General features: G+C 31.0%; 1 long non-coding RNA gene across 1 annotated transcript; it reads right to left on the bottom strand.

The window, feature by feature from the left end:
- Positions 1-3,739: 3,739 nt before the first annotated feature.
- LOC136090470 (uncharacterized) lies at positions 3,740-12,243 on the bottom strand. Its single transcript, XR_010643438.1, has 2 exons — positions 12,112-12,243; positions 3,740-4,253 (listed from the first exon to the last, which is right to left on the bottom strand). It is a non-coding gene; the product is annotated as an uncharacterized LOC136090470 (long non-coding RNA).
- Positions 12,244-20,783: the final 8,540 nt, after the last annotated feature.

The raw sequence follows: 20,783 nt of genomic DNA, 5'->3' as shown, positions 1-20,783 counted from the left end.
TCATCGATATATACACCTAAAAATCTTGTCACTAGAACTCTTTTAATAATTATGTTATCGATAAAAAGAAAGGGTAAGTTGCTAGGCAGCTGGTGCTTTTTACCATAAGGATGAAAAAGAATCCATTTAGTTTTATCAATATTTAATGATAGTTTGTTTAATCTAAACCATTCGGAAATTTTGGCTAGTTCAATGTTCATGTTGCTAAAAAGTGTAAAAATGTTTTTATGAGAAAGAAATAAGTTAGAATCATCAGCAAACATAATTGTCATTAGGTTAGAAGCTTTTGGTAGATCATTAATATAAATTAGAAATAGGAGGGGTCCTAATATGGATTCTTGAGGAACTCCACATGAAATATTTAACAAATTAGATGATACGTTATCATCTGCATAAACAAATTGTTTCCGATTATTTAGGTAACTTTTAAGCCAAAATAATATATTTCCAGTAATTCCGTACCACTTCAACTTTTTAAAAAGAATTTTGTGATCAATAGTATCAAAAGCTTTTGTCAAGTCAATGAAAACACCTAAAGTAAATTGAGAATTTTCAAATGAGTCAGATATATTTCTTGTAAATTGTAAAATGGCATGTTCAGTGGAATAGTTTTTTTGGAATCCATATTGATTGCTATATAATAAATTGTTTATAGTAAGATGATTATAAATTTTATTGTACAAAATTCTTTCTAAAACTTTAGAGAACGCAGAAAGTAGTGAAATTGGACGATAGTTACTTATATTCTCAACGTCACCACCTTTTAATATTGGTATGACTTTTGCTAATTTTAGAGCTTGTGGAAAAATTCCCTGTTTAATTGATAGCGAAAAAATCTTAAAGAGATTAAATTTTAAAACATCAAATGAACTTATAATAATGTTTCCGTTAATACCATCAGGGCCTACTGCTTTGTTAGATTTCAACATTTTAAATGCAATTTCAAACTCTTCAAAAGATAATTCAAAAGAGTTCAAGTAAGTGTTTAGAGGGAAACATAGATCAATCATTAAGCTGTTTGCTATAGGAATGTTTTTTGCAAGATTTGGTCCTACAGACACAAACTATTTATTAAACTCTTCCGTAATTTGTCTTTTATCATATAAAAGTTCATTATTATGTCTAACCATGTTTGGCAAAGGGTGAGATGTACTTTTTTTGCTGCCAGTAATCTTTCTTATTATAAACCAAGTCCGCTTAAAATTTAATTTATATTTATCTAGTAAATTTAAATAATTTTCTTTTTTTTTCTTTTTTTTTGAGGCTTTCAAAAAGTTTAGCGTAATTTTTATATATAATTTTATTTTCATTTGTTTTACATTTTAAGTAATTAATGTATAATTTTTATTTAATTTTTGAAGACTTACGCAAACCCTTTGTAATCCAAGGCGATTTAATACTTTTAGCTTTGAGATTTAAATTATCTTCAGAGAAATTTGTGTCGTAAATATCATAGAAAGTTTTAAAAAAGGAGTTATAAACTAAGTTTGAATTATCAGAGGCGTTAATAAAGTTCCAGTCAATTAAAAGATAATTGTTCTTTAAAAGATTCAAGGTTTTTATTTGTAAAAATTCGCTTTTTGAAAACTCGTTTTTCATTAGGAAGTAATTTATTATCTATATTTATAGAAAAGAAAACAGGAAAATGATCAGATGTGTCATTTTTAATTATGCCTTTTTTTAAGGATTCGTTAAAAACATCAGTGGTTAAAATATTATCAATTAAAGAAACACTTGATTGAGTAATTCTTGTCGGCTTGCTAATCAAAGGAATCGCACCATTTTCGAGAACGCCATTATAAAACTTTTTAATGTTACTATTGACGTGGTATTGAAAACAATCTAAATTCAGATCACCCAATAGGTAGATAAATTTATTTTCGCGGTTACATTTTTTAATAACGTCATTACATAAAAACGAATTAAAATTTTTAATTTCACTTGAAGGTGGGCGATAATAGCAACTTAGAATTTTATTTTTTAATTTATTGGTTAAAATTTCAATCGTTAAAACCTCTTTATCAGTATCAGTGATGCTCATGTCATGCCGGATAAAATATTGTAAGTTATTTTTAACATAAATAAGAATGCCTCTGCCACGCTTACTTGTTTTTTGCGCCAATGAAATTACATTAAAACTCGGCAGTTCAAAATTGGTAAAAGAATTTACGTCATCCGAACTGCACCATGTTTTTGTTAAGCAGATTATATTAAAAAGATTACTAGTTTCTTCAATAAAATTACTAAAGATTTCAAAATGTTTTTTTAAACTTCGAATATCAATGTGAATTGTGTTAATATTATTTTGATCAAGAAATCCTTTAATTTCATGGGAATAAAAGTAGTTGCATTTATTTTGCAAAACATCAGAATCAGTAAAATAATTAAGATCAGTATCAGATTTCTCGTCTAATAAGAAATCATTAGTTCAAAAAACATCATAAAAACTAGACTCAAAATTTAAGGTTTTATTAGAATCCATTTAATTTTTTTTTTTTCATATTCGAAATGAGATCAGAGAATTTCTTTTATAAATCCCGTATGAATAATTTATTATATACAACTTTAGCGTACTTATCCTTCGCCCTTAAATCTTTTGCCTCATTCAGGAGTTTTTTCCGCAATTTCAGTGTATGTTCACTATAATCTTCATTTATGTAAACCTTTTGAGTCCATAATTTCATCGTCGTATATTTTCTTAATATCGTGGCTTTGTCTTTGTAGTTAAGAAATCTTACTACGATCGATCTATTTTTATTATTGTTTTCAGGTAATTTTTTGCCAACTCGATGCGCCCTTTCAATTTCAAAGTTTCCGTGTAATTGAAGTTTATTATTCCCTTACTTTATTTTCACTTTCACTTAAATTCCCTTACTTTATTTTCACTGTCTTCCCAACTTTCATTTTCAATTTCTTCAATCCCGCAGAATCTTAAGTTGTTGCGTCGACTTCTGTCTTCAAGTTCTGCCAATTTGTTAATCATTTTAGAATTTGCATTTTCATTTATCAATGATGTTTTTGATGTTTGATGATCCGCGACTATTTTATCATAATTATTACTCACAAATTCAACAGCTTTATTAATTTCGCGTAATTCCTTTTTTAGTTCCCTGTTTTCGTCAATTACTGAGTTTAATTTGTTTTCAAGTTTTTCCATTCTATCATTAAACATCTTCATAATAGTATTTTCATGAATTTCCAAAATATCTTTTAACTGTGCAGATGTAAAATTTTTAGTAGCCATTTTGAATTTTTTTTTTTTTTTATAACCAGTACGTAAAAAAGAACACGCCCGCTCGCGGTGAATGCTAATAGCTAATCCTAATCCAGCTATTGAACATGCTTGCATTGGTAATACTTTAAAACGAGAGTTATTTAATGTCCTTGAACAGCTACATGTTTTCTTCACCTCAAGCACAAAAATTTAGTCTTTCAAAGGCAAAAACTTTAAGACATTGACAATGCAATATAGCTTGTAAACCTGTCTAAATAAGATGGACCGCACGAGCAAATTCTACACTGATAGTTGACAATTATTGAGTGTGAGTGAAGTGTAGTAAAATTATTATTAGTTTTTAAATAGAACAGAAATTGATTTCTTGAAATAAAAAACAGTTGGAAAATCTATGTTAAGCAGTTGGGAAAAATTAGGTCTCATTCCCTCCCCCCCCCCCCACCTGGAATTTTCGCACGCAACGCCACTGAACTACCCTAGTACAATAAAAAAAGAAACAACACGTTTTTAAAGCAGTACATTTGCACAAATGTTTTATACTAGTTTATTGAGTATACGATTCTAATGTTTATAAAAGCCCCACATAGTATGTCAATTATAAACAGCGCTTGCCCCAACAATAGCATCTTCCACCATCCATGTTGTCGAACGAGCAACGTTGCGTGTTGTATACTCCGGCTGCCTTTGCTTCATTATCACGTCTCTGCCAATTGCCATTATAGCAGTTTTCACCACAACCACAGTGTGGAGGGCCTACGCAGTAACATCGACCTCCCATACATATTAAGTTGTTTGGCTACATTATCTCGGTGAGCCCAATCATTGTGCCAACACATTTTACCGCAGTTCGATATTCTTCCAATCAGTTTTTGTACACTTGACCCAACTAACAATCCAGCTTGGATAAGGTTTTGGACTTGGGATGCAGAAAGCGCTGCATTTGTTGTAGGCAAAAATAAACAGTTTAGGCTCAATAGTATAAAAACCAATGATACAATCATTTTGAAGAATGGATTGCCTAAAATTTAATAAAACAGTCATATTATTTAAAATTATTTTTCATATTAGCACTCTTATATACTTCCGTATTTGTTCTTATACGCCAAACTTCTTGATATGCATCATAGTTTTAAAGTTTTAATTTTTCTATTATTTTGTTGCTCCAAGTAGTTCATTCGGTCTTATCACAGAGCAGCGCGAAATAGCATTTATACAGGAAGTTCGCGCCACTATACTTACTAATAATGCATTTTGCCAGAGCCGGCAAAATGCAACATTAGTAAGTCTAACCACCACAACACGCCAAAGGTGTTCTTTAAAACGCTATAAAACGCTTTTATATATTTTGAGAAAAACGCAATTAAAAAATAAATTATTAGGTGAAACTCTTTGTAAAACGATTTTGAAACTAATAATTTTTATGAATTTTTTAATATCTTTTTTAAAATATTTATTCAATAATATTTGTAGGCATCTAAATGAGCTTGTTTTGTGAAAATGTCAAATTTGATATACTTATTGTGAACTTAGCCTATCCAGTCAGGCATAATTTCACCTATCTCGTTGTAATTTTATTGCTAAGCATTCTGGGATGTCCTGCTGGACCTTAGAATTTTATAATATTAAGTAGCGAGTAGTTATTTTTGTATATACCTAAAAAAAATTTGATCTTAGTTATAACAATGCCATCATTTTGTGCTGCTATAAACTGTGGAAATACGAGTGGAAAAAACTGTTAAGATATTTAATTTTTTGTTTTCCTAAAGACGAAAAAAAGTAAGCTAATTCATTTATTATTTACAATAACTTTTTTTTTCATAAAAAGTTTATAAAATTATTATAAGTATTTTAAAACATATTCTTTTATTGTTTAACTTTTAGATGTAAACAGTGGGTCATCAACTGTCTCAGGAAAGATTTCGACAAAATATATTTTGTATTTTGAAACAAAAACTTTTATTTGTGAAGTAATCATTATTTGTAGAATAATCAATGTATTATTCTAGAAATAATGGTGGAAACGTTTGTTACAATCAGCAATTCCTGCTATTTTTAACATACCAAATCCTCCTCCACTTCTTGGTTGCAAAAGGAAACCACCAGTTAAATGTCATTCAGCTCCAGCGAAAAAGCAAGTTGCTTGTTTACCTGTTAATTCAGATAGTAATTTAGAGAACAAAATGTCTACTAATAAAACAAATTTCAACAAACTTCAAACGTTACTATTAAGATTGCGAGTCAAAAAATACGTAAACAAGTACGTAAAAACTACGTAAACAAGTTTGACATTTAAAATCCAAACAATAAGCCCAAAAAAACTGTGATGGATCTATAAAATATATTTTAAATTTATCCAGGAAATACTCATCTCCTATACAAGTTGGTTTTTTAAGAAGTCAATTTGAAATGAGTAAACGAGTCAATAAAGGAAAATGCTGGGCAATTTGTGACAAAGTTTTGGCTTTGCGAGTTCTGTTTCATTGTCCTCAAACTTTTAATGTCTTAAATGAAAAAATTCTGTTTACCAAGTTAAACCTGTTTATTATTATTTTTGTCCCGCGTTATTTCAGATCTTCAAGAAGGGTTTTCTACTCGATTGTTTTCTTTATTAAATTTGCTGATGCAATGCATACGCTTGATCGTAGTATCAGTCTTGTTATGGATGAAATATCATGTAAGCAGCATTTAGAGTATGATAGAAATTCTGACTGGGTTTACGGTATGAAAAATGGAAAACTTTTAAATCAGGCTCTTGTAATTATGGTTAGAGGCTTGACAAATGAATGGAAACAACTAGTAGCTTCTTTTTATAACAATTCAACAGTATCAACAGCTGACTTGAATTTTTTACTGCGTGAAACCATTTCTAAGGTTCAAGAAACTGGTTTACACATTAGATGTGTAGTTTGTTATCAAGGATCTACTAATATAGCTTCCTTACGTTTGCTTGGGTTTTCCAAAAATTTACCATACTTTCTTAATCCTTCCAATGATAAAATTATTCATGTTTTGATCTTCCGCATTTAGTAAAAAGAAACAATTTACGAAGACATAACATTGACATTAATGGTGAAATTGTTTCTTGGCAACACATCCAGTCTCTGTATAATTTAGACAAAACAAACTCTGTGCGTCTAGCACCAAAATTAACAGATAGACACTTAGACCCTGGTCCTCTTTTATCTATGAAGGTCAAACTTGCCGCTCAAGTTTTTAGTTATCAGGTTGCTTCTGCATTATATTGCTGCTCTAATACAAATTTACTTCCTTTAAGTGTGTTACCAACAGTAAGAATTGTCACATGGATACTTTATTCGATATATTGAATTCATATAGTTATATGCAGATAAACCAGCTCGTTGTGCTCTAACTTTAAAAGGAGCCAGTATCATAGGCGCTAGAACATAGGGTTCAGGATGGGCAACTGCATACCCAACATTTCTGCACCGGGGGCAGAGGATATCTTCTGCCCCCCCCCCCCCCAAAAAAAAAAATGTCACTATCCGCGATATCAGAAGTTCTTTAAAAAAAAACTTTTTTTTTAAAGAACTTCTGAGTTCGATAAGAAAGTATTTTAGCTTATCGGTATTTGTATTTAAGTTCCTGATGTTGATGTGTATTACCGTGAACTTTCCTATGTTAGTTTGGAGTTCAGCTTTAAAAGTTTTAATAACAAAATATGTAGAGTCAAATACTTTTCTCTTATAAAAAAAAATATCGCCCTCATATAAATCAGTTGCAAAAAAAATATTTTCAGTTTTGAAAACGTCAAAACGCAACTTTTGAAAGTCTATTGTTTCAAAGTCATTATCCGTGACAAAAAAGAGAACTAAATTAAGAATTTTTCAATAGAATTCGATTAGTAAATAAATTTCATTGTACAGAGTATAGAGAAGACACTCCATGAAAATGAAATAAAATTTAAAAAAGGAAAATTTGTTTTAATGTTTAATCGCACAATTCTTTAACAAACCAATCTATGTCAGAAGCAAAGAAGCCCCTTTTAAAGACTATAGACGTCTTCTTTTCAAGAGCGAGGTTAGTAAGCATTTAATATGTTAAATTTAAATCATGGAACAGACGATTGTACTAAATAGTTGCCTAGGTTAGCTAGCATACGCAGTGTGATCATTTTACGGGCAGCATTCCATAATCGCAAGACTACTGAAAATATGTTTTTTTAATAAATACTAAAAGGTGAAATGTATGTAATATCCATATCCAAATCCTTTAGGTCAGACACGGGCCAAACTGAAACTGGTGATTGTGCTTGTGAAACCGCTACATCCTTACAGTATGATTCTGATCCATCAACACAGCCATCTGTGTCTACCACATCCACTTTCTCTGCCAAGTTTGCAAACCTGATGTACCGGCAGTCAACAGGTACTGACCTGGTCCTTTATCCCTTTCAACCCCCTTTTACGTACAAATTCCCAACTAAGAAATTTGCATTAGATCAGTATGAAAGGTCCTGTAAGAAAATTTGGTTTGCGAAATGGCCACGGTTACACTATATTCCTAAGACAGATTCTGTTTGGTGTTTCAACTGCTTGGAAGCTGTGAATAAGAAATTAGTAACTTTAAGCAATTGACAAGCTAATGTTTTTGTTGATTCTGGCTTTTCAAACTGTAAAAAAAGGAACCAAAAAAATTTCAATTCATGAAAAGTTATCCGCCCACAAAGAAGCCACAGAGAAAATACTGTATTCCAAACGGACACCTATAACGGACTGCTATTTTGAGTGAACAAGTGTCATCATCTCAGGCCATCGTTCGAATTGTTTTGAAAGTAATATTTTTAGGCATTAAATGTTTAGAACGACAGGGTCTGGCATTGAGAGGAGGAGAACATCATGAGGGAAATCTATGGCAGCTTTTACTAGAACGGGTACAAGATGTACCCTCTGTGAAAGAGGGGTTAAATAAACGCGACACATGGATGTCAGACACAATACAAAATGAAATTATTCAAATGTTTGCACATTCAGTTCAACGAAGCATTGTTACTAATATATCACAGTGCTCATATCTTGGCCTTACAGCTGATGGAACTACAGATGTGGCGGGTCATGAGCAATTTTCTGTCAGCATACGGTATGTAAGCCCTAATTCAAAAGTACAGGAATGCTTTATAGGTTTCTACAATTGCCAGAACAGCACTGCTGAAACATTGTTTAATGCCATAATTGATGTGTTTACCCGCTGCACAATACCCATGAATAAACTAGTTGGCTATGCATTTGATGGAGCCAGTAACATGAGCTAACCCTTGTCTGGAGTAAGAGCTCGTCTCGGAAAAACTTACCCACAGGCAGTGTATGTTCACTGCGCAAATCATTCGTTGGTTCTTGTTTTACAAGAGTTCTGCTTTGAAGTAAAAATGGTTATTGACACAATTTAATTTGTGCGTGATGTTGGAACAATCATAAAAGAGTCTTCAAAGCCCATCACTGAGTGCATCAGCTGCTAAAAAATGTGTTCAACTCCTTCTGGCTCAACATCAAGACTTGCGTAGTGATGAATTTGCTTCAGAATTACACAGGAAGACCATCGAGAAAGCTACCACACTGAATCTCGAGCTGCCTAAGGTACAGCGTAGTTCCACAGTTAATGCTCCTGCTCGTTTTTCGCATAGAGCTCAAAGCCCTAATGTAGAACAATTAACTACAGATGTTATCTGGAAGAAAAGTCTCTTCGAAGCCATTGACCACTTAGTTGCAGAACTGCGGCGCCGTTTTAACCAAGAAAGATTGCATAAAATTGCACGCACAGAAGCTATTTTGATAGGTTCATGCACATCCACAAGTAATGCAGTCATACTAGCCAGCATACTACTGCAAAGTTTGCCAAATCATGTCGATGTTCTTATGTTGCAGTTACAGCTGCAACTGCTTCCACTGTTGTTTAAGGACAAGTCACTGCCTAAAGATTTACACCAGCTCGCAGCAGCTTTAAAATACCTTGAACCAAGTACTCGTAGGTTATTTGACATGGTGGAACAGGTAGTTGTGTTGTGTTTATCTGTTCCAATATCCGTAGCTGGTTCTAAAAGGTGCTTCAGTGCATTGAGACGGCCTAATACTTGGCTACGGTCAACAATGTCACAGAGTCGTCTCACTCACCTCGCTTTAATGCACATTAACAAAGATTACCTGGACAAGGTTGATATTACAGCACTCATGCAGGAGTTTGTGGCTAAAAGCCATGAACGTTCATCCGTTTTTGGGCATTTTTTACAGTAACTGTAATTGTTTTTGGTAGATTTTGTTTTGCACCAAATATTTAAATATAATGATTTAAAAAGGATTGCAAATCTGCATTAGCAGGGTTAATTATGCCTTAAAAAATTTCAGTGGGATAACGCCCCCCAAATACCCCATTCAGGGAGGGGTACCCCTCCCCAAGCCCCACCCATTCCCCCCACCCCACCCCACCCACCCCTCTTTATACACTTTCAGCGCATATGGCCAGTATTTCTCAGTTGGAAGAGTTAAAGCATTTGATTGAGAAATGGAAATTTTGTAATGTTAGAAGTCAAGCAAGTATATCATGTCTTTGGGGTTTAAGTGTCACAATTAATAGTGTTCTAATCTTAAGTAGAGAGCTATTTTCTGAAGGTTTTTAGTTTGTTTGTACTTCTCGTTTTAATCAGGACTGCATTGAGAATTTTTTTTCCATTATTCAAAGCAAAGGTGGTTAAAATGACCGTCCAAATGTTAGACAATTTCGAGCTGCCTATAGAAACGCTTTATTACTTTTATCTGAAGAAAAAAGCAAATCCAAATGCAACTGTATAAAGGATTCAAATTTTGAGACAGCTTTCAATCTATATGATTTTATAAAGTGTTGTAATCAAACAACCACAAATTGTGGAATTTATGAATCAGAAAATAACATACCTAAAGGAATATCTTATTTTCATCCAGAATCATTTTATATGTTTACTGGAAAAAATTAAATGCAACCAAAGGATCAAGCCCTTTTACACATGGCTGGATTGCTTATTCAAAAGGTTAAGTTATGTCATAGGTGTGCAGATGTACTCTTTCTTAATTCAGCCAACAATCCATCAGCTTTTATGTCACAACTTTTATAAAATTTATTGTTAAATATCTTGAATGAGATGGAGTGGCCATGATTCTCATCAATAAAAAAAAATGTCATTTTCAGTTTTGGCACAATCAACATAAAGAACATACGCTTTATTTTAAAAAAAACATTATTCTTTTTTTTGTTATTACAAAAATTTTTTATTTCATAAAATTTTTAAACAGAGACATAAACCCACACAATAAGTCTAATGCAAAAAAAAATTGTACGTAATCTTCATAATTAATATATTATGATACTATTTTTAAATTTTTTTTTTTATTTGTATTAAGATGTGCTAATAACTTTTTAAAAAATTTATGGTTTTTGTTATTAAACCTTGTAATAACCTTGTAATAACCATGTAAATGTGTAATAACCTTTAAAAAAAATTATGTTTTTTGTTATTACAAGAATTTTTTATTTCATAAAATTTATAAACAGAGACATGAACCCACCCAATAAGTCAAATGCAAAAAAAAATTGCACGTATTCTTCATAATTAATAAATTATTATACTATTTAAAAATTTTTTTTTTTATTTGTATTAAGATGTGCTAATAACTTTTTAAAAAATTTATGTTTTTTGTTATTACAAGAATTTTTTGTCATAAAATTTTTAAACAGGAACATAAACCCACCCAACAAGTCAAATTGCTATTTCAAAAATATACGTACGTATTGCCTTTTGATATATTATGATATTATTTTTTCAATTCTTTGTAACGAGACTTTGTTATGTTATGTATAATAATAATAACTTTTGTTAATGTAAAATGTTAATAACTTTTATGCATAACTCTACAAAACGTTTTTTCCCCCATTATTTCATTCTTATTGAAACATTCTAATGGTAATTTTAACAAAATTGATGTATCTTAATGTTACAAAATTGATATATATCTTGAATACAAAATTGAGATTTATAGCAATAAAGTTTATTAATTAAAAAAAAAAATATTTGTGTTAGTTGCGGAAGAGGTCCGGCAGGACATCCCAAAATGCAATTTCGATCAAATAACAGGAGTTTCGCGAAGTGGATAGGATACTGAAGGTTTTGAAAAGCTGTAACACGGCTGTTTATACAAATTTGAGCAAAATCTTTAGCAGCAAATATTGCAGAACTTATTGAATGTGACCAAGCAAGGTTTGCAAAGGTTTATAGTTTTGATTATATAATGACTAATTGAAAAATTTTTGAAAATTTCTTTCGTTTAAAAATGGTTAAAATATTACTTATATTACTTATAAATACTACTTTTGAATTTTTTTTGACTAAATAAAATCTGTTTTATTTTTAAAAACAATAAAGCATTGCACATATAAGTAAAAATAAATTCAATTTTTACTGCAAATTTTACATTTTATTAGCTATGTGAATTAAAAATTTATTATATTACTATAAAAAGAAGTTATTTATGAGTAAAAAAACTTGTATGTGCATCGTCAAAAGTTTAATATCTTACAATGTTTTAAATAAGAGAGAAATTTTGACGATTTTATTTTTAAATAAATGTAACTAGATTTATATAAAAAAAACATATTAGTTACAAAGTAATTTTTTTTACCTCTGTAAAAAGTAATAATATTAAAAATGTAAACCTTTGTTAACATTTCTAATGTAATTACTCTTTTCAGAGGCTATGCTGTATATAAGGTGTCTGTTTATAAAATCAACAGACTAAAATTTACAGAATAAAAATTAACAGAATAAAAAATAAATCGAGTTACAGACTTAATTAATAACATATAAATCAGTATGTGAAATAAAATAAAAGTCTCACAAGAAACAAGTCGCAAATCAACTTAGCTCCAAAACTGTAACCAATCAACTAGACTTTTCCAATTTTTTTACCAAATTTTATAAGAAACTAAGAAAAACCAGTTTAAAATAAAAATCAAGTTTTTTAAATTCGTAAGCTAAGTATTCTTACGTTCATTCTTTGTACAATTAACAAAAGAAATTAATTGGATCTAAAATCTTTTGTTAGTTGTTGTTAAAAATTAACATACAGGAACCACGCAACTTACAAACACTTTGTGGGATTACCAAAGGTTGACAAAAAAAGGTTACATAATTAATGTCCAAATCAAAATTTTTGAACATTATTGGGTTAATGCTATAAAACAATTAGTAAGTTAATATTATTACTTAAAACATTACTTTAATAATATTTAAAATGTTATATTATCATAAAGCTTTAAAGATAATGTATAAAACTCAAGGATTTTTAGACCCCCTCGAAGTGTTTTTTTTTTTCATTTCAGCATGAATTATTTGTTTAAGTGTCTTTCATTGTTTTTCTAATACTTTATTATACTTCTGTGAAACATAATTAAATACTTTGAATTTTGAATTGCCCATTTAGATTCTACTATACTAGATATAAAAAGTTCCTGCAATATTTTTATAAAACATCAGCATATAGCTATGGGAAGCGAGATTTCAAGTTTCGTTTTTTCTAAAAAGTTTTCTTTTTTTTTTTGTTAATTAAAGTTTAATTTAAAAATGTTATAAACATTAAAATATTACATAAAGTATAACGGATGACCAATAGAAATCAACTTTAATAACGGATGACCAATAGAAATCAACTTTAATAACGGATGACCAATAGAAATCAACTTTAATGATTGATTGGATAAACTATTTATTTAAGTATACCTCCTGCTTTGGCAGCACCCTTGATCCTCACTTCGCTTCAAAGATTCAGGCCTTCAGAGCATCATACCTTTCTCTCCAAGGGGTCAGTGTCACCCCAAAAGTTCACGCAGTGTTCTTCCATGTGGAAGACTTTATTCTGTTGAAAAAAAAATCACCTGGCAAATATAGTGAGCAAGCCACTGAGGCACTACATCACAGTTTCAAATATCATTGGGAGAGATACAAAAGGCCCAACAACCATCCAGAGTATGCAAAGTGGCTCAAAACATGCATGGTTGACTTCAACAGCAAGAGTGTCTAAAGTCATCAAGAGTTTATAATCTGTTTGGCTTTATTTAGGAATCCTTTTTAAAGATTATTGTGTACACATTCATCTTAGTATCCATATCTAAAGAGTGCTTGAGTATAATTTGTTTAGATATGCTGTAAAAATGCAAAAAGAGTCAGAGTTGTCATTTCATAATTTTAAGGAATAAATGAAAAAATTCAAACTGATTTTTTTTTCTCAAACGGTCACAAAAGATTTCATTTTTTGCATTTTTGAGAACAGTAATGTGTGAGGATCATTCCCTCCAAAGGATTTTTTCGGAGTCTTCCGTGACAGTTTCTCATGATTTCCGGGACGTGTGCAATAACAACAATTATTGAATAAAAACAATTTAAAGTACTTTAAACATTTAAACAGATGTGAATGAGTACTGAATAAATCAAGTTTTTTAAATTCGTAAGCTAAGTATTCGTAGGTTCATTCTTTGTACAATTAACAAAAGAAATTAATTGGATCTAAAATCTTTTGTTAGTTGTTGTTAAAAATTAACATACAGGAACCACGCAACTTACAAACACTTTGTGGGATTACCAAAGGTTGACAAAAAAAGGTTACATAATTAATGTCCAAATCAAAATTTTTGAACATTATTGGGTTAATGCTATAAAACAATTAGTAAGTTAATATTATTACTTAAAACATTACTTTAATAATATTTAAAATGTTATATTATCATAAAGCTTTAAAGATAATGTATAAAACTCAAGGATTTTTAGACCCCCTCGAAGTGTTTTTTTTTTTCATTTCAGCATGAATTATTTGTTTAAGTGTCTTTCATTGTTTTTCTAATACTTTATTATACTTCTGTGAATCATAATTAAATACTTTGAATTTTGAATTGCCCATTTAGATTCTACTATACTAGATATAAAAAGTTCCTGCAATATTTTTATAAAACATCAGCATATAGCTATGGGAAGCGAGATTTCAAGTTTCGTTTTTTCTAAAAAGTTTTCTTTTTTTTTTTGTTAATTAAAGTTTAATTTAAAAATGTTATAAACATTAAAATATTACATAAAGTATAACGGATGACCAATAGAAATCAACTTTAATAACGGATGACCAATAGAAATCAACTTTAATAACGGATGACCAATAGAAATCAACTTTAATGATTGATTGGATAAACTATTTATTTAAGTATACCTCCTGCTTTGGCAGCACCCTTGATCCTCACTTCGCTTCAAAGATTCAGGCCTTCAGAGCATCATACCTTTCTCTCCAAGGGGTCAGTGTCACCCCAAAAGTTCACGCAGTGTTCTTCCATGTGGAAGACTTTATTCTGTTGAAAAAAAAATCACCTGGCAAATATAGTGAGCAAGCCACTGAGGCACTACATCACAGTTTCAAATATCATTGGGAGAGATACAAAAGGCCCAACAACCATCCAGAGTATGCAAAGTGGCTCAAAACATGCATGGTTGACTTCAACAGCAAGAGTGTCTAAAGTCATCAAGAGTTTATAATCTGTTTGGCTTTATTTAGGAATCCTTTTTAAAGATTATTGTGTACACATTCATCTTAGTATCCATATCTAAAGAGTGCTTGAGTATAATTTGTTTAGATATGCTGTAAAAATGCAAAAAGAGTCAGAGTTGTCATTTCATGATTTTAAGGAATAAATGAAAAAATTCAAACTGATTTTTTTTTCTCAAACGGTCACAAAAGATTTCATTTTTTGCATTTTTGAGAACAGTAATGTGTGAGGATCATTCCCTCCAAAGGATTTTTTCGGAGTCTTCTGTGACAGTTTCTCATGATTCCCGGGACGTGTGCAATAACAATAATTATTGAATAAAAACAATTTAAAGTACTTTAAACATTTAATAATTACTAAAATTTAAATAACAGAAATATAGTTACTTATTGTTTAAAATACTTGTAACAATTTTTAGAAAAGAATTACAAACAGTTTTTGTAATTTAAGTATTAAATGAAAATTTTTTTTTCTTAGCCTTAAAAAAGTACCTCCACCGCTAAATAATGTCTTCAAAAATTATGCCTGCTATTGTTTAGTTTAGCTTATTTCAGTGGTTATTATTTTCGAATGTTTACAACTATCCAAAAGAATTTTTTAAGTTTTAAAAAATATAAAAACAATGTCTGCTATTTTTTGTTTCAAATTTAACAACGAAGATGAGCTGGCACCTCTGCACTTACTTTATTCAGTACTCATTCACATCTGTCACACAAGTAGCATACCGTTAAAAAAATGTTAAAAGACATTAAAGTATTACACTTCTCTTTTACCGACTTAAATACTCTTCCAGACATTTTTTAATTATGTTAACCGAGTTTAACTCTATTATTGTTTGCGACACGGTATTCCACTGCGACACAATACGGTTTGTGAAGAATTCCTCTCTCTTCATGCTGTCCAGTACTCGTTTTTGTGCCAGTCGTTAAATTTGACCTCGCATAATGTACTTTAATGATGATGATATGCAACTCAGTGATACGTAGAATTATTTTTTTTCAATTTTTGCATGTTTTTAAAAGTCTGGATTAAATCACCTCTTTCCTTTCTTTATTTTTGTGTTGTGAGGCCTAACATAGCTCTTCTATACAAAGAGGCTTTATGTTTGATAAAAAAAACTTTTTTGGTAGTACGATTTTAGACTTTCTCCAACGCGTTTATGTCTAACGGCTTTGTTTATATCTGTTTAAAGAAGATCGGTGCTCCGGTCCCATTTCATGATGCCAATGATCTTAATATTATCAGTAAAGAGCTTGCTCTGATTTTCAAATTTGTATCGAAGATCTTTGATAACCAGATCAAACAGTAATAGAGTAATAAAAGTTATACAGTATATAACAAACAGTTAAGAGATACTATTTTAAATCAATTCTTTATTTTCGGACAATTAAGAAATAAAGAATGTGAACGCAAATAAAGTAGTATTAAAAATTTATAGTCGCGGCACCGGTTTTCAACTTTTTGAAATCAATTTACTCAGGCTTTGTCCACTCTGCAAATGGGCTCCTTAAGTAATTAGAATTTGACTTGGTAACAAAGTTATTCCTTATGACTATAACTTTTATAAGTAATTTAAAATATTTGCTGAAAAACAACAAGCATTAATAAGTTTATTTGAAAATAGTAACAACATTGAAAATTTGGCCTATATATAATTATAAATAAATTGTGATTTCCTAATTTAGCCAGGCAGCTCCATAGATGTAACAAAAAAAAGTATGGGCAGGGTTTATTATGATTGATTGGATAAACTATTTATTTAAGATAATTTGAATGTTTACTCTGGAATATCTAAATAGATGGGAAACGTTTTTTAAATTTCTGCAGTTAAAAATATATTAATAAATTGAAATGAAATACAACCTTAACTGCTGTTTTCGTTATTTGAATTAAACATTTATTATATAAATATAAAAATCAGTTGCAATAAAATATATATTTATATTTTTTTCGTATTGCTTTATTATAAGAATTTTATCCTTAATTCTTTTCTTGAAAATAAATATAACAATTTTTTTTAAGTGTAGTAAACAACTTTAGATTATTAAAGTCGATTTCTATTGGTCATCCGTTATACTTTATGTAATATTTTAATGTTTATAACATTTTTAAATTAAACCTTAATTAACAAAAAAAAAAAGAAAACTTTTTAGAAAAAACGAAACTTGAAATCTCGCTTCCCATAGCTATATGCTGATATTTTATAAAAATATTGCAGGAACTTTTTATATCTAGTATAGTAGAATCTAAATGGGCAATTCAAAATTCAAAGTATTTAATTATGATTCACAGAAGTATAATAAAGTATTAGAAAAACAATGAAAGACACTTAAACAAATAATTCATGCTGAAATGAAAAAAAAAAACACTTCGAGGGGGTCTAAAAATCCTTGAGTTTTATACATTATCTTTAAAGCTTTATGATAATATAACATTTTAAATATTATTAAAGTAATGTTTTAAGTAATAATATTAACTTACTAATTGTTTTATAGCATTAACCCAATAATGTTCAAAAATTTTGATTTGGACATTAATTATGTAACCTTTTTTTGTCAACCTTTGGTAATCCCACAAAGTGTTTGTAAGTTGCGTGGTTCCTGTATGTTAATTTTTAACAACAACTAACAAAAGATTTTAGATCCAATTAATTTCTTTTGTTAATTGTACAAAGAATGAACCTACGAATACTTAGCTTACGAATTTAAAAAACTTGATTTATTCAGTACTCATTCACATCTGTTTAAATGTTTAAAGTACTTTAAATTGTTTTTATTCAATAATTGTTGTTATTGCACACGTCCCGGAAATCATGAGAAACTGTCACGGAAGACTCCGAAAAAATCCTTTGGAGGGAATGATCCTCACACATTACTGTTCTCAAAAATGCAAAAAATGAAATCTTTTGTGACCGTTTGAGAAAAAAAAATCAGTTTGAATTTTTTCATTTATTCCTTAAAATTATGAAATGACAACTCTGACTCTTTTTGCATTTTTACAGCATATCTAAACAAATTATACTCAAGCACTCTTTAGATATGGATACTAAGATGAATGTGTACACAATAATCTTTAAAAAGGATTCCTAAATAAAGCCAAACAGATTATAAACTCTTGATGACTTTAGACACTCTTGCTGTTGAAGTCAACCATGCATGTTTTGAGCCACTTTGCATACTCTGGATGGTTGTTGGGCCTTTTGTATCTCTCCCAATGATATTTGAAACTGTGATGTAGTGCCTCAGTGGCTTGCTCACTATATTTGCCAGGTGATTTTTTTTTCAACAGAATAAAGTCTTCCACATGGAAGAACACAGCGTGAACTTTTGGGGTGACACTGACCCCTTGGAGAGAAAGGTATGATGCTCTGAAGGCCTAAATCTTTGAAGCGAAGTGAGGATCAAGGGTGCTGCCAAAGCAGGAGGACATTACAGCATCAAACTTTTGAAAAGTGTTGATGATGCCAAAAATATTGAAGCCACAATCCTGTATAAAGAAATGCTCAAATTTAGTAAAGAAAAACAGAAACAAAACACTATACCATGTACTTCAGAAGAGATTAGCATAAGGTAAGTTGTAAAACTTAAAAAGTACCTGCTCAGCCAGTTGCCTCAGCACATCTACATTCCTCAGAAGCTTACGACATTCATTGCAAGCAAACTGGCCACCATGGAAAGGCTGGCTCTTGATGTGCAGTGATCTTGGCAAATCATCAGCCTTTGGCCAAGCCTCTTTCAAGGCCTTGAAGAGGTGATTGACCACACCAAGGAGGAGGTGGAGCTCCATGGGTGCTATGATGGTGAGGACCAAAGAGCTGTCTGGTTTGTCGAAGAGTGGCAAGTGAATGACATTCTTGAACAGTCGTGCTTGTTTTGGATTTTGCCGATGTGCCTGAAACACAAGAACAATTTTATTTTTCAATTTTTCTATTAAATTGACATTAATGAAAAAATAAAGGTTAGATCTGGTATCAAGAAACAGTTATTGTTGTTTGAATTGGTAACTGAAATAGTCAAAAATTAAGACAGTTATAAATTTTCCAGGTAAAGAAAGAATGTAATTTTTACCTGAAAGGCATCAAAGCACTGTCGCAATGACCCAAACGTCTGAAAGGTTCCCTTTTTAAGAGAGTTTTTTTGCTTCAACATCACACCAAGTGCAAGAATGTGAGAAGGAATGGGACTGAATGCCACATACAATGTTGGCCAGTTTTAAGTCGCAGGAGAGGAGAAAGTTAACTCCATCAGGATGGATTAAGTCAAGGATCTTCTGAATGTTGGTGTAGTTTCAGGAACATCTTCAGCAATGGCAACCAGAAGCTGGCGCTTGACACTTGTGTCTTTTGCCACTTGTGAGATTTACAGATTGATTTGACAGCCCGGTGTTGGCTTGAAGTTGCACTAAGTCTCGAGCGCTCAAAACATCAGCTTCAGGGAAGAGATTTTTGGCACTGGATGGACCTAGGATCACAGAGCAATTCTCATTACTAATTTACAAAAATCTCTTAAGTATTTAAACCACGAAAATAATGTAGCAGAACCTATTAAGAACAATAAGTTTTACCTTTCTTCACTCGCAAAGGGTACCCACCAGAGGCTTGAGCCAGTTTCACAGTCCCATGTGGAGAGGCTTCCTTGGCAGCAACTACAGATGCTGCAATATGCTCTCCAACCTTAGGGTTTTCAAGTGCAAGTGCTGTCATATTTTCACTGAAGGAGGCATTGCTGCAGTTGTGTGGCACCCCTCTTCCAATGATTGAAAGGCAGTCTGAGCACCTCCGCTGTGTTGCTTGAGGCTGTGCTGAATTTGAAGACGGTGGGTTGTCCAGAGGATTCTTTTCAAGGAACTTCATCTGCCCTATCTTACAGATAAGACAGTCACATGCTTGCTCTCTTGTAACTGGTCTCATCCTGATAGAGGAGAAGTCAAAGACAAGAGAAATGGTGACGGACTCTCCCCTTGCTTTTTTCCCTAATGCAAGCCTACATGTGTCACAAATGCCTCTGGGCACTCTTGAGTCACTGAAGTCTATAGGAGTTGGAAGGGTTTCTAACACAACTTGTATCAAGTGGCCTGTCACCTCTCTGACACACTTTCTCATGCAGAGAAAACAAACTGTTTTCCTGCATTCATCATAGGACTTGACTGAATTAGGCATGATCTTTTATGCATATGATTAGGGCTGCCATTGGTGACTAGCAAAAGTTGACATTGAAAATGTACTTAAAAATTAAAAAGAAAATGAGTTATTGGTCAAAAATCACCTTGTCATCATTAGATTTTTATGGAAAATTTACCTTTAAAATGGGATCCGAAGCAGATAAATTCTCATGCACAGATATGTAGGTATTGCACACTTAATTTTGTCAGTGCTATTTCCCGGAACTCAGAAAAAAAAATTTGATTAAAAATATAGCACAAAGCAAATATTTAAAGATTGGTCCTTTGGACATATTGGGAGGAACTAACAATTCCTGTCTAATAAAAAATTACATATCAGGAAATGGTATCATTTACGGCTTGTTAGAATAGATATAAAACTTTAAAAAGGATTTATATTAATATATTTATATTTTACTTATTTTTTCTTAGTAAAGATGTTTTTGGTCAAATTCATCTCAGTATCCATATCTAAAGAGTGCTTGAGTAGAATTTGTTTAGATATGCTGTAAAAATGCAAAAAGAGTCAAAGTTGTCAATTCATGATTTTAAGGAATAAATGAAGAAATTCAAACTGATTTTTTTTTCTCGGATGGTCACAAAAGATTTCATTTTTTGCATTTTTGAGAACAGTAATGTGTGAGGATCATTCCCTCCAAAGGATTTTTTCGGAGTCTTCCATGACAGTTTCTCATGATTCCGGGACATGTGATTGGTCTTGTAGTCGAATAATTATTGTTTATCTATATATTGGCAAAAACTATTCAATTAAAAATCATGAGCCTTTGTAATGCTTATTTACTATTGTTTTAATTTTCGATTTAAA

The sequence above is a fragment of the Hydra vulgaris genome, chromosome 14 (genome assembly GCF_038396675.1).
Source record: "Hydra vulgaris chromosome 14, alternate assembly HydraT2T_AEP".
NCBI classification, from domain to species: Eukaryota; Metazoa; Cnidaria; class Hydrozoa; order Anthoathecata; family Hydridae; genus Hydra; species Hydra vulgaris.
The sequence above is the reverse complement of the archived record's forward strand: the minus strand, read 5'-3'. Positions and strand labels throughout refer to the sequence as shown.